The sequence below is a fragment of the Gossypium arboreum genome, chromosome 4 (genome assembly GCF_025698485.1).
Source record: "Gossypium arboreum isolate Shixiya-1 chromosome 4, ASM2569848v2, whole genome shotgun sequence".
In the NCBI taxonomy this organism is placed as follows: domain Eukaryota; kingdom Viridiplantae; phylum Streptophyta; class Magnoliopsida; order Malvales; family Malvaceae; genus Gossypium; species Gossypium arboreum.
The window spans coordinates 33066819-33082811 of NC_069073.1; the positions used below are offsets into that span (position 1 = coordinate 33066819).

Sequence of the window (15993 nt, forward strand, 5' to 3'; positions counted from 1 at the left end):
TAAATCATCAATATCATAGGCCTTCACAATTTGGACAAATAGCATGACACATATCACAAAATAACCAAGTCCCCTATACATGCCATACTCAAAATAACAATTTCACTATACCCAATATTCTTTTGATAGTGTGATCGAATACTCCGACAGCTTCCGATCCTTGAGCCAGCTTGTTAGAACTACAAAGGATGGAAAGGAAAAGAGTTAAGCATTAAAGCTTAGTAAGTCCACATGGAAATAATATGCAATGATAGTAAACCATAATCATTGATAAACCGTAATTTATACATATTTTTACCCCATATTTAACGCATTTTATGGATGATTTTCCATTAGAATTGGTGAATTCAATGCTCCTAATGCTTTAATTTCATGTTTTATACTTATGAGAGAATAGGAGAGCAAAAGGAACGAGAAACGGGCCAAAAACAGAGAAAATGGGCCAAAGTACGAACTTAACACAGCCTAGACTTCCTCACACGGGCAGCCCACACGGCCGTGTCAATCTGGCAGAATCGAAGCACAACTCACACGGGTATAGCACACGCCAGTGCCATGCTAACAGGCTCGAACACGGCCTGAAGAATCGCACACGGGTGTGTCCCTATCGAGCCCAAGTTAAGTCCAATTCGGAAAAGGCCACTTTTGGGGGCCCATAGGCATTCCAAAGCCTATAAATACACCCTAGAATAGGAGAAAAGGGGACACACAGAATAGGGGGAAAGGAATTACTCCAAGGAAGCCAATTGATTCATCTCAAAAGCTGGATTCATCATCAAGACTGAAGATCTATCCTCAATTCCCCTTCAGGAGTTTTGGGTTTTCTTTATGTTTTGTATTCTTTATTTTCCTGAGATGTTTTCTTATTTAGTTATGAACTAAATCCCCTAAATACCTAAGGGGAATGAAACCTAAGATGAATCTTGTTATTATTTTTTGGATTGTATGATAAATATTTAACTTGTTCTTAATTATGTGTTCTTAATTTTTGTTTTGATATCCCAGGATACTGATTCAAGATAAACTCTTATTCAGAGAAGGAATAGACGCTGTCTAAGAGTACATTTATCATAATTAAGTGGAGTTGATTGCGCGCCTAGACATAGGGTGACAAGATTTTGCCGGATTAGGGTGAAACCTAATAAGGGGATCTATAAATTGAGTTAATACAACCCTATAGTGTTAATTAGAGAAAAGTCTCGGTTATTCAATCTAGGGATTAGACGTTATTAGTCTTGAATAGGGATAATAACATAACATAGGGATCTCCAAGGAACAAGTTGAATGAATAAATCGTCCGATTCGGAGCCAAAATAACAAGTAAAGTCTAGGTGGATTTTTCCTTAGGTATTGTCTTCATTCAATCGATTTTCCCAAAAGCAATTCCCCAATTCATTTCTCTGTGAGTTCTTAGTTTAGATAATTAGTTAATTAAAGCAAAACCCCATTATTCTAATGCTAGATAATAAAAAGACAGTCATTAGTAGTACTTTTAGTTCCATTGGTTTCGACAATCCGGTCTTGCTAAAACTATACTACTGTTCGATAGGTACACTTGCCTACATCGCGATAATAGTTAGTTTCAAGAATGATTAATTTTAAATATTTAAAACATATCACGAAATAACGCGATCAAATTTTTGGCGTCATTGCTGGGGAACTAAGATATTAGGAACGCTTAATTTTTATTACTTTATCCATTTATTTTTCTTACAATTTAATTTAATTTAATTATTATTTATTAACTTACTTTTTCCTTCTCTTAGCAGGTTTTCATAGTTTATGACTAGAAGAAACCCGTCGGGACCATTACTTTTTGACGAAGAAATCGATCGCACAGTACGTAGAAACCAAAGAGAAATAAAGCTAAGCTTAAGATACATGGAGAACGAGCAAGAAGATGATAATAAACCCCCAATCGAAGAGATGGCTAAAAACCAAGGCAATCAGCTACCTCCTGCAGCTACGGTTAATCAAAATCCTACTTCACGCACAATGTATGATTATGCTAAACCCTTTTTAACAGGAACTAAATCAAGCATAGTTACAACTGTTGTAACTGCAAATACTTTTGAATTAAAACCTAACACTATTCAAATGATACAGGAATTTGTTTAGTTTGATGGTTTGCAGGATGAGGATCCCAACGCTCATTTAGCCAACTTTTTAGAACTATGCAATACATTTAAAATCAATGGCATTTATGATAATGCCATTTGTATTCGGTTGTTTCCCTTTTCATTGAGGAACAAAGCTAAACAATGGTTGAACTCGTCACCACGAGGGTCAATTACAACTTGGGAACAAATGACCGAAAAATTTTTACTAAAATATTTTTCTCCAGCTAAAACAGCTAAATTACGCAATGATATCTCTTATTTTCTGCAGATGGATTTAGAAACACTCTATGATGCATGGGAGAGATACAATGACCTTTTGAGAAGATGCCCCCACCATGGTTTACCGCTTTGTCTCCAAGTACAAACATTTCACAATGGTCTGAATCCTTCGACTCGGCAAATGGTTGACGCAGCTGCTGGCGGAACCATCAACAACAAAACACCGAAAGATGCCTATGAGTTTATAGAAGAGATGTCACTGAATAACTATCAGTGGCAAGTCATGAGGACAAAGCCAACGAAAATAGCCGACGTTTATAACGTCGATTCAGTCACCATGCTCTTTAATCAGATAGAGCTTTTGAATAAGAAAATTGATGGTTTTCTTAGTTCTTCACAGGTTCACCTAGTAATGCAGTGTGAAGCAAGTGGAAGTGGAACAAACCATTCGGAATACCAACCTTATTTTTACAGCATGGATAACGAGCCATTAAATTACATGGGTAATAATCCTCGACCTCAAAACAATCCATATAGTAACACTTATAATGCAGGTTGGAGGAACCACCCAAATTTCTCGTGGGGCGGTCAAGGAAATAAAAGATCACAACATCCTCCAAGCTACCAACAACCACCTTACCAACAGGAAAAGAAGCCAAACCTTGAAGAGATACTCTCAAAGTTTATTTCGGTGTCAAAAACTAGTTTTCAGAACACTGAGACAACACTTAAATATTAACAAGTGTCGATCCAAGGGCTTCAAACCCAGATAGGCCAGCTCTCCAAACTAATCTCCGAACAGCCACAAGGTAGCTTGCCAAGTAATATTGAACCCAGCCTAAGGGAACAGCTCAACGCAATTAATATTCAAGATAAAGAAGGAGTCGTTGAGCCTAGACCAGAACCGAGGCAAGAAACTGTGGTAAGCAAAGGTCAAGGTGAGGTAGATTATAATAAAAATAAACCAATGACTGTCGAATATAAACCTCGTGTGCCATACCCCAATGCGACAAGGAAAGACCGCTCAGATGAACAATTCGGTAAATTCCTTAAAATCTTTAAAAAATTAGATATTAACTTACCATTTATTGAAGCTCTGCCACAAATGCCAAACGCAAAGAAATTTTTAAGGGAGCGTTTAAAAAATATGTGAAAGTTGGACGAGGCGTCGCATGTGGAACTGAACGCAGTTTGCTCGGCCATTCTCCAAAATAAACTACCCAACAAACTAAAAGACCCAGGGAGCTTTACTATTCCTTGCTTAATTGGTAGTTTAGATATTAATTATGCATTGGCTGATCTAGGGACTAGTATCAACGTCATGCCTTACAAAATGTTTAAGTAACTAGGTCTCGGGAAACCCAAACAGACTAGGATGAGCATTCAATTAGCAGATAAAACTATAAAATTTCTTAGAGGTATTATTGAAGATGTGCTAGTTAAAATCGATAAATTTATATTTCCTGTTGACTTTATTGTTCTAGACATAGAAGAGGATAGCAACATTCCCTTAATCTTAGGAAGGCCCTTTTTAGCAACTGCTAAAACCATCATTGATGTTGGCACAGGTGAACTCAGACTCCGGGTGGGAGACAAAACAATCACCCTTCAAGCTCAAAATTCTGGCAACACATCAGGGATTGACGGTAATTATTTAAACCATCCTCCTAAAACTAACAATATGGTGCAACCTACTTTGCAGAAAATGAGTCTGAAGGAAGCATACGAGTCATTCTCAAGCAATAGTAGAGGACCTATTCATGAAGATCAAAGACTGTAAATCAAGGAACTCGATGAATGGTGAACACACAAACCAAGAACACCCGACAAACCAAAACTACGCCAAAACGAGCCCGATACCTCTCCAAATAAACTTGAGGTTGGTGATAAGGTCTTATTAGATACCGTAGATCCCCACATTGTCACTACCACACTGAATGAGGAAATCCCTCTTACGGTACTCAGTATTTTTCCATTCGGAACGGTGGAGGTGAGTCATCCCAAGTTCAGTACTTTTAAGGTAAACAACACCCGATTAAAACCTTATTTTAATGAGATTGATAGCAGGAATGAGGAGTATAAACTCTTCGAACCACCATGATTATACAACGGAGAGGTAAGTCAAGCTTAGACTATAAATAAGTGCTTCTCAAGAGGCAACCCGAGCACTAACAATTTTAATTTCTTTAAATTTTGGTATTTAACTCCTAACTTACTAATAGAAATATTGAATACAGGTGTTCCCATAGAGACGAGACCAATCACACTGGCGTGCTTAAGGCCGTGTGAAAATAGGGCAAAAGATTTCCCCAACGCAGGCTACGATTAAACGCCACGGTCGTGCGATATGGCCGTGGTCGAGCCTGTCAAAACAACACAGGCGTACCACACACCCATGTGGAAAAACCGTGGGCGAACCTGTTAAAATAGCACGGGCGTGCGACACGCCCGTGTCTAACACCCGTGGTCGAACCTGTCAAATTAACACGGGTGTGGAGCTTGAACACATGGGCGTAGGAGAAGCGAACGAAGCTAGACAGGACCGTGCGACACAGCCGTGTGAACTCACACGCCCGAGGAACACGGGCGTGTACGAAATGTCAAACGAGCCCAAATTTGAAATTTGCAAATCACACAGGCTAAAATTGGGGAACACGAGCGTGTACCATGGCCCACTCTCTCCATTCTCGATGCCCACTCTCTTCCCTTAGCATTTGTTTGCTCATTTTTCTTTTATTTCACTGATTTATAATGCTATTTATCATTTTAATCTATGTTTTTAATGTTATTTCCATATTGATAATCACATAAATTTCATTTATCAAACAAGTTATCATATTTCCCATGTTTAAAATCTTACTCATTACATGTTTCCTACACTTCATGTAATTAGTTAGAAGTAAATATTCATGGCTAGGATAGTTGAAATAATCATGCATATTGTGTTGACATCTTTTTTCATTCATATAGTATTTTGCATTCCATTTCTTGCCATTTTTACTTATATTGCCATGCTCATGCCACATCGAAATGGGTCATTGAACTTATTGTTTTAATTTAGTAATTGTGGCTGAATATATTTATGCATTTTCAATTTCGAATTTAGTCGCATTCCTTTTATATATTATAAATTGTCCACTCATCAAAAAGACGAATTGATGTTTCCACTTGCAGGTACACAATGTCATCTTCAAGAGGAAAGAAAACCACTGTACCAACCTCGAAGAAGAGGAAGGAAGCATCATCTTCCGCGGGTCCAACCGTGGAAATTCATCACCCTCTCCTTCAGTTCTCCCCAGGGCCCCAAGAAGAGCTTCCTCAAATACTTCGGGCCCGACCCTTAATTGCGGGCCGCTGCATTGACTGGGCTGCCACAGAACAAGTTCAGATGACTGACGGGATTCAGGCTCTCCTAACCACCGACCCTTGGGAACTGTTCTTCAGGATTATCGAGCCGACATACCTCGAGCTCACAATAGAACTCTGCTCAACATTCCATCTTCAGACCATAATGACAAGGTACGATGATCCCAACAGGGTCCAGTTTTGCTTAGATAGGTTAGTCTGCTAGCTAAGTGTCCTAGAGTTTGGTGCTGCACTAGGCTTATATACAGAGAAGTTCAAGGAGGAGAATGAACTACATGCTCTCAGTCGCCACATACATTTCTCTCCCTTGAAATGCTGGCACATGTTGGCCCCTAGCATGGCCTCCTACAATCCTAGCCACTCCAAGGCATCAGTTCTCCCACCATCCCTGAGGTATTTACAAGCTATTTTAGCTCACACGATTATAAGGAGGTGAGAGAGCATTGGCGTCATCAACACCCACGATGTCTACTTCTCATGGTGCATGTCGTAAGGGCACGTCATTGACCTTGCCTATTTCATCGCCCTTGCGATTCAGCACCAGACGGAGCGGGCATCTGAAAGGGGTCATCTCTATTAGCCCCTAGGTGACTCGGCTGGCACGACACTTTAGACTCCTTAACACCACAGCTCAAGAATCATCACTTACCCTCATCGGGCAGATGTCTCCACAAGGCATCTCGAGCATGCTTAGCATGAGGATAATCAAGCGGCGCCGTGGAACCCACCCTCCCCAGTATTGTCTCGCCCAATCTACTGAGGAGGAGGCCTACGAGGACATTCCTGATGATGTCCCTTTGCAGCACGAGGACCCACTAACTCAGCCACCACCACCCTCTCATCCAGTTCATGCGGCGGCTTCATATGCTGACATCTCTGAGCGCCTCACCCAGTTCGAGCAGCAGTGTTTTCAATGATTTGACAACATTGATGCTACTCTACAGTAGATTTTTCAGCACCTCAGCATCTCATCGCTAGTCCCACCTCGCGAACCATCCAGCGATGAAGATGTTTAAGAATACTTATTTATTATTTTATGTTTTTTATTTTATTTTTTTATTATTAAAACTACTTTTTATTTTTATTAGATTTTAGAATTTTATTTTTAATTATCAAATTTAGTTATTTCTTTACGAGAAATAATTCCTCCTAATATCCTCTAAAAAGTTCCTGATTTTATCACAGTTAATTAAGAGCTCTTAAGCTCATCATCGCCACATAGGAACTAAAACTCCACCGGGAAAGGTTCTTCATGACTGCCATGTCCTGATTGACCACAACCATAGCTACCACTCGATATAATATTCTTTTGGTGCAGGATTTATGGACTAATGAACCTCTACGACCGCCGGAGAATCCTTCTCCACTCTCGAACCAATTCCTCTCCAAAACACCAGTTCGAGGAATTCATCATACAGGAAGTTTCACTTCTCTCCCTATCTTAATTTTATATTCTATGATACCTATCTTTGTACATTGAGGGCAATGTACATCTTAAGTGGGGGGGCATTCATTTCATTATCAGAAAAATCCCAGAATGATTACCTTGTTCTCTTGAAAAACTCTTATATCTTATTTAGGAAAAATTTTAATTGATTTATGATTTTGATTTATATATCTTGAATTAAAACATAGGGATTTATGCATTGATTGTTTAAACTTTAAGACATTAGGGAATCAAGCATGATAAGTTGATTTTTAAGAATTTAAAATTATAGGTTGTTTCCCCAAGTCTAGGTATTACTTTGAATTGGAATTCACGAGTCTAAACATCAAAAAGCCATAATTGTTGTGAGATTTTTGAACCTTTTGAGCATCTATTAATCCATTCATGCTCACTTTTATTATTGCTTTGAATGCGTCAGTATTGAACTATTGTTCTAGAACTTGCTTGATTATGCATGCCGAGACCACACCATTTGATTTTATATGTCAAAATGATTAAGGCACTTAGGATTAACCCACTCATGCCATAAAAAGGCTACCTCCAGGATTAACCCTTAGTAAACCCCTTTGAGCCTAACAAGCCATTTCTTGTATTAACCTCAATATTGACCCTTAACCCATTATTGTTGAAATCCCCTAAATTAATTTGATCCTTATTTTTGTTGAGATTTGAGTTGAAGAAATTGCTTAGCTATGTCTTGTTTGTAATAAGTTAGCCGATGTATTTAACTTGTTCCTTAAAAAAAATTGTATACATATCAGTAATTCCATATTCTGAGAAGACGCTCTGTTGTATGCAAGTGAAGATTAACTCTTTTTATAGTTAGGCAATCCTTCAATTCAATCTCGATTCTAACCCTTTCTTTCAGCTTGTTACAACACCCCCTAACCAAGCCGCACTACAACCCTTTAAAAACATTTTGATTGATGTATCATCTTAAATTATAGTGGTGGAAATTTGATTTTCATGCAAGCTTATGGTAATGACTTTTCATTATTTGCTATTGAGTGCTTCATTTATTGTCCTTAAACACCTCAAGTGATTTGAGTGAATCTTTAGTGAGGATGTGAAACTCTGTGATATTCCGAATCAAAGGTAATTACTTAAATGAGGAGAGACACTTATGTTTGCATGATTAAATACTCAACTCAGAATATTTGAAACTTTTATGTTCTTTTAGTTGAATTCTCAATGTATGATTACCTATGGATTATTTTGAGATATTATCGATAGAAATTATTAGTTGAGGAGAGTTTATTTTGATTATGAGTTGAGTATTTTGCTTGAGGACAAGCAAATGCTTAAGTGTGGGGGTATTTGATAAACCGTAATTTATACATATTTTCACCCTATGTTTAACGCATTTTATGGATGATTTTTTCATTAGAATTGCTGAATTCGATGCTCTTAATGCTTTAATTTCATGTTTTATACTTAGGAGAGCATAGGAGAGTGAAAGGAACGAGAAACGGGCCAAAAATAGAGACAATGGGCCAAAGTATGAACTTAACATGGCCTAAACTTCCTCACACGAGTAGACCACACGGCTGTGTCAATTTGGCAGGATCGAAGCACGACTCACACGGGTATAGCACACGCCCTTGCCATTCTAATAGGCTCGAACACGGCCTGAAGTAATTGTACATGGGTGTGTCCCTGTCGAGCCCAAGTTAAGTCTAATTCGGAAAAGGCCACTTTTGGATGCTCATAGGCATTCCAAAGCCTATAAATACACCCTAGAAGAGGAGAAAGGGGGACATACAGAATAGGGAGTAAGGAATTACTCCAAGAAAGCCGATTGATTCATCTCAAAAGCTGGATTCATCATCAAGACTGAAGATCTCTTATCAATTCCCCTTCAGGAGTTTTCGGTTTTCTTTATGTTTTGTATTCTTTATTTTCCTAAGATGTTTTCTTATTTAGTTATGAACTAAATCCCCTAAATACCTAAGGGGAATGAAACATAAGATGAATCTTGTTATTATTTTCTGAATTGTATGATAAATATATAACTTGTTCTTAATTATGTGTTCTTAATTCTTGTTTTGATATCCCACGATACTGATTCAAGATAAGCTCTTATTCAGAGGAGGAATAGACGCTGTCTAAGAGTACATTTATCATAATTAAGTGGAGTTGATTGCACGCCTAGACATAGGGTGACAAGATTTTGTCGGATTAGGGTGAAACCTAATAAGGGGATCCATAGATCAAGTTAATGCAACCGTAGAGTGTTAATTAGAGAAAAGTCTCGGTTATTCAATCTAGGGATTGGACGTTATTAGTCTTGAATAGGGATAATAACATAACTTAGAGATCTCTACGGAACAAGTTGAATGAATAAATCATCTGATTCGTAGCCAGAATAACAAGTAAAGTCTAGGTGGATTTTTCTTTAGGTATTATCTTCATTCAATCGATTTTCCCAAAAGCAATTCCCCAATTATTTTCTCTGTGAGTTCTTAGTTTAGATAATTAGTTAATTAAAACAAAACCCCATTATTCTTAGGCTAGATAATAAAAAGATAGTCATTACTAGTACTTTTAGTTCCTTTGGGTTCGACAATCCTGTCTTGCTAAAACTATACTACTGTTCAATAGGTACACTTGCCTACATCGCGATAATAGTTAGTTTCAAGAACAATTAATTATAAATACTTAAAACCTATCACGAAATAATGCGATCAATCATACAAAGACATAATATCATAATCACAAAAATTATTCATCATCCAATCATTTTAGGCTCCTTTATCAAGTGTTCATGTATATACTTTCTCATCACATATCATTCTTTATCAAGGCATTATTCATGGGTTTAGCGTACATACATGTACTTATCATAGTATATCATATAACCATACCTCTTTAACATGCCCTCCTTGGGACTTTCATCACATCCATTGCATTACTCGTTGAACACTCGGAATACTATTGGATTCGCTGAAAACTTGCACATAAGTACCACATATACATACGTAGCCAAAGCTACCTCATAACATGTAACGCTTGCAATAGAGCTACTCAAAGGCTTGCTCATATAAGCTATTGGTGAAGGTGTAACTACACGGGCTACTCACACAAGTTGTTAGGTATCTGACCCACTTAAGGATTATGTAGCCACCAGTAGGACACACAAGACCATTGCCCGGAACCCAGTTACATGTATCGCATCCATTATGAACTTGGACCAACTCAACGAGCTCGAATGCCATATACATATCACGAACCCAGATCAACTCAATGAGTTCAGATTTCTTAATTCCTAGTGACATGTCACTTGTATCCTAAACTATTTCTGTGACAGCCCTAAAGTGGCCCTAGTCGGGAAGCGGTTTCGGGACCGCTAAACTTAGTCACCAAAATTATTTGGATGTGATATTTATGGTCTAAAACATGTGAATATGAATGTGCAAAAATTTTAAGCTTCGATTTAATAAATTACATGTGAATTTAGTCAAAAGGACTTGTGTGACACTTTTGAAATGTGATAGGCTAATCTACAAGGATCTAATAGTGCATGTAATCAAAAAGGAGGACTTGCATCTCAATTTTCCCCCCTAATATGTAGTGGCCGGCCATGAGCATGGGTGGACAAAGTGTCATGGCTAAAACATGTCATAAACATGTTGGGACAATGCATTATGTAAGGGATAATAAAATAAAGAGCATGGGCAATGTGTGTGTTTGTTCCCCCCCCTTTTGCCGTGAGTGGGAGGAAAGAAAACAAAAGAATGAAAAAAAAAATGTTCATTCTTGAACATCCTTGGCCGAATAGAGGAAAGGAAGGAAGGGGAAGAGCTGGAGAAAATCGGCTATGGTGGTTGTTAGATTAAGGTATGATATCATGTGATTCTTTTGGAATTTTTGTGAAGATGAGAGTGTTTTGGTGCTCATAACATGACCCATGTGTTAATTTTTGAGTTTTGTGTTGCAAGAAACATTTGGTTATGTCCTTATATGTCAAATTGATGATAAATTTTTGATATTTGGTGAATGAATATGGGTTTCGTTCATGGTAGATAACAAAGAATGTGGTTGTTGTTCTTGTAAATTTGGATGAAATTTTGATGGATGATTGGAGCATTCGGCTAGGGTATAAAGGAAGGGATTTTGATTGTTTCATCTATGTATTGATGATGAATGTGTTATGGAAAGAAATCGATCTTCCTAAGAATATGATTTGTGAATGTTTATATTAGTAATAGCCGAAATTAAAGAGGTTGATGTCTTGAACAAATGTTGATTATATGATTTGAAAATGAGATATGTTAATGATGAAGTATAATCGGCCATGGAGGTAGCTCATTTTGGAAGTGTGATTTGTGGTATATTTTTCTTTGTGGTTGATTATAAAAATTTGGCTTAACTGAGGTAATTGGTAAAAGATGTGTTTATGATGTAATACATATGTTCTCATAAGCTAAGTTATGTATATGTGATATCTTGCATATTGGTTGTTATGGTAAGGTTTGAGATATTGAAGTATGAATATGTTTTGTTTGTGGTTTGGCAACTAATGGTTAAGTTGTTAAGTTACATGCTTGAGTAGTAAATATGTTAAGAATGGTTCTAAAATGTATATGGATGCCGTGTGATTGTGTTTGATTGGGAAGTAAATTGTTTGATTTAGCTTAAGAGCAAAAAGGATCAAAGTCGGATAAGGGAAAAGAGAAAGTAAACGAATAGCCGTGGACATCTAATCGTCGACCACTTCCGAGGTAAGTTTTAAGCGATTAATCGTTGAGTAAATTCAATTATAATAGGACATAATGAGTTGATTTGATAAGATATGATGTGGCCATGATATGTCTCAAACCTAAATGGTAAGTTCATAAGTGTTTGGACTTGGAGATTTAAGAGCAAATTGTAATAAATTGTTTGGACAGCAGCAGTAATGTGATTTTAGAAAATCACTATAAATTGTTGGTGTGGAATTATAGGCTGAATAAAATATGTAATCAAAGCTTAGTTGGTCTAGTTTCTTATAAAAGAGACCGTGGAAGTAAAGAAATTTCCTATAAAGAGATATTTAAAGTTGTGGGACAGTGTCGGAATGACTCGAAATCCCTGTTCTGTTTTTGGAAAATCATTATAATTTGTACAAAAATAGTTACAAGATAATATTTATATTCTTAGACTCCTTAATGAGTCTAGTTTCAAATGGAATCAAATAGAACACATTATGAATTCTGTACAATGAAAAATTTGATTTGTAGCGAAGAGTGGTCAGATTAGTCAAACAGTGAAACAGGGGAAATTTTAAGAAAAATCTGGTATTGATTGGCCAAACCAAAAATTCTGAAAATTTCATGGGTGGAATATATATGAGTCTATATTCTGAGAAAATTAACGGCAAGTGATTTGGAGTCTTTTAGCTCCGAGTATAAATAATTTAGTGACCATTTCTCAGGAAAACAGCTCGTAGCAAATATGTGATTTTGTTGTAAACATGGATAAAAACTTGTTTTAGTTGCTCATAAGCTATTGATTGATTCCATATTGGAATTCTAAATTGTGATATTGTAAAATGATACATGAGTGTTAGATGGATCTTTGATATCAAAATTTGTGAAATTGTAAGTTTATGAGTATTCGAATATGAAATGATAGTATGGCGTGAAATTGAATTATTCGTTGGAAAATGATTAATGAAGATTCGGCCAAGACCAAGTCTGTACATAATAATATATGTATATAAGGCTTAATGGCCGATGTGATGAATGTGAAAATGTATATATATGTGATAAGGCCTAATGGCCGATGTGATGAATGTGAAAATGTATATATATGTGATAAGGCCTAATGGCCGATGTGATGAACGTGAAAATGTATATATATGTGATAAGGCCTAATGGCCGATGTGATGAATGTGAAAATGTATATATATATATATATATGTGATAAGGCCTAATGGCCGATGTGATGAATGTGAAAATGTATATATATGTGATAAGGCCTAATGGCCGATGTGATGAATGTGAAAGCGTATATCTATATATGTGGTAAAGCCGAATGGCTAATGTGAATGTTGTAACATGTGATCAAGTGTACATGAAATTTGGAAATATGTTCCGGGTGAGACCCGATGACTACGTGTGGAGATTATGTCCGGCACGACCCGATGACTACGTGTGGAGATTATGTCCGGTAAGACTTCGTAATAAGAATTGCTTATAAAATATACGCAATGCGAAAGGTTAAACAGGTATGTACTCCAAGTTTATATATGATGCATACGATATATCTATGTCACATGAGCTCACTTTTATGTGAGAGTTTATCTGCCTGTTATATATGATGAGATGTGCATATTCGGTAAAGGGATGGTATGCCCGAGGGAAGAGGGAAATAAAAATACGAACAACTATGTTATAATTTGATTGTTATCTGTTGACACTACTTAAAACTTACTAAGCATTATAATGCTTACTCCATTTATTCTGTTTCCTCTGCCTTATAGGTCTCATTGCGAAGCTACAGGCTCGGGGATCGTCAGCAACTAGTCACACTATCACTATCCACTGTTTGGTACTGCTATGTTTTGGAATATCTTATGGCATGTATAGAATAGACTAGTAGTGAGAGGATATTTTGGTTAATGTATAGGACTACCCCTTTTGTTGTGGGTCATGGACCCTTTGGATTTGTATAATTTTGGATAGCCATGCGAAAATGGCTTATAAATGTTTTGAGCATAATGTTATAATCATTCGGTATGTATATGCTCATTAAGAGGCATGGAAATGTTTGGCAACGATCAGCCATTAGAATGGTTCATCATGATCATATTTTGGACTATATATGCAAGAGGGTTAGTTGAATCATAGAAACTATGTGTTAGATAAAGTCTACCCTAAAAATAGATGCTGGCAGCAGCAGTGATGTAGATGTGAAAAATCACTAAAAATAGTAGGGATGGAATTAAATAGTGAATAAATTATTTAAATGAACCTTGATGAATCTACTTTCATATGGAAGAAATGAAACAGTCATATGAGTTATATGTTAAGAGATATTTAGGTTTTTGTGGAATAGGGCAAGAACAGTTTCTGGAATCCCTGTTCCGACTTTGGAAATTAATTGTAAATTAACCAGAGATAATTAGGAGTCATGCCATATATGTATAGATTTCTATTTGAGTCTAGTTTCTATAGAAACAAACAGAATCAGTATTGAAGCCCTGTACAGGGAGATATCCAGGTCGTAATGCATGAAGGTCAGTGTAGTCGCACCCTGTAACAGGGGAGAATTTAACTAATAAACTGTACTAATTTTCCCAACCAAAAATTCTAGAAAAATATATGTAGATGGACATATGAGTCTAGTTTTGGGGAAAAATTACGAATCTGATTTTCGAGTTGTGGAACTCAAGTTATGATTTTTAAGGTGATAGTGACGCAGTCAGCCAACTGCCTGGAAATTTTTTTTTTTTTAAAATGGACTGTGAAAGTGAATGGTTTAAGCCGTTAACCCCTCGTGTCCGACTCCGGCAGCGGACTCGGGTACGGGGTGTTACAATTTCTAAGGTTCAAACGGGATTCTTTCTCATATACACATAGCATCTCCATCGTACTTGCTCATAACGTCATGGATAACGACCAATATCATTCATAATTACAAAGTTATCATTAGGCATAGCATACATAATATTGATAAAACATTTATCACATAATGTCAACACATCAAAATGTAATACATTGTCACATTATTTACACGTGTACTTACCTCGGCACAAAATGATGATAATCGAGCCTAATCGTCGTATACTTTATTCTTTCCTCAATCAAGACTCGGTTCACGTTTTTCTTGATCTATAATGCCAAAATTAACTTGTTTATTAATCACATTTTTTCAAATCAATCCATAATTCATGTTTTGGTAAAATTACCTTTTTACCCTAACTTTTCACTTATTTACAATTTAGTCCCTAGACTCTTAAAATGAAATGTATGCATTTTCTTGGTTACCCAAGCCTAGTCGAACCTATACCATGCTCATACCAACCCACATTTTCCTTTATTTCACATTTTTACTACCCACTTTTACACTTTTACAAATAAATCCTTTTTAGGTGTTTTCACTAAAAAACACCTAGTAAAAGATGTTTATCATGCATCAAACATTCATATTCCTCCAATAACCATCAAAATACATGCATATTTTACATGGGTCAAATTTCATACATGAAACCTAGATCAAAATATAGCTAGAAATGGATAGATCATGCTTTAAGGACTTCAAAAATGCAAAGAACATTAAAAACGGGGCTAGGGAGCACTTACAATCAAGCTTGAAATGTTGAACAAAACCCTAGCTATGGCTATTGGAAATTTCAGCTAACACTTGGAGAAGATGAGCACATTTTTGCTTTGATTTTCTCTTTTTATTCTTTTAATTACCAAATGACCAAAATGCCCTTAGGGTCTTTCTTTCAAATTTTTCCTATGCATGCCCATTTTTGTCCAAAACTATAAAAATTGGTCAAATTGCTAATTAGGACCTCCTAATTTATAATCTAAAGCAATTTCATGCTAAAAGCTTCTAGAATGCATGTTTTTCATTTTATTCAATTTGTTCCCTAAAGTGCAATTAGACATTTTATGCATAGAATTTCTTCAAGAAACTTTCACATAAGCATGCATTCTCATAATAGACCTCCTAAGAATCATACAATAATTATTTCTATCTAAAATTTGTGGTCTCGAAACCACTGTTTCGACTAGACCCTAATTCGGGATGTTACAAGCTTACCATTATATCAGCTTACAAGAGCTTATTATTCTCAACTCATATGAGTTTACTGATTCAGCTCACCAGAGCTTACTATTTTTGTTCAAT

The 15993-nt window shown here is 36.5% G+C and overlaps 1 non-coding gene across 1 annotated transcript; it reads right to left on the bottom strand.

Moving 5' to 3' along the window:
- Window positions 1-2355: 2355 nt before the first annotated feature.
- Window positions 2356-2462, bottom strand: LOC128292147 (small nucleolar RNA R71). The gene has a single exon (XR_008282132.1). It is a non-coding gene; the product is annotated as a small nucleolar RNA R71 (small nucleolar RNA).
- Window positions 2463-15993: the final 13531 nt, after the last annotated feature.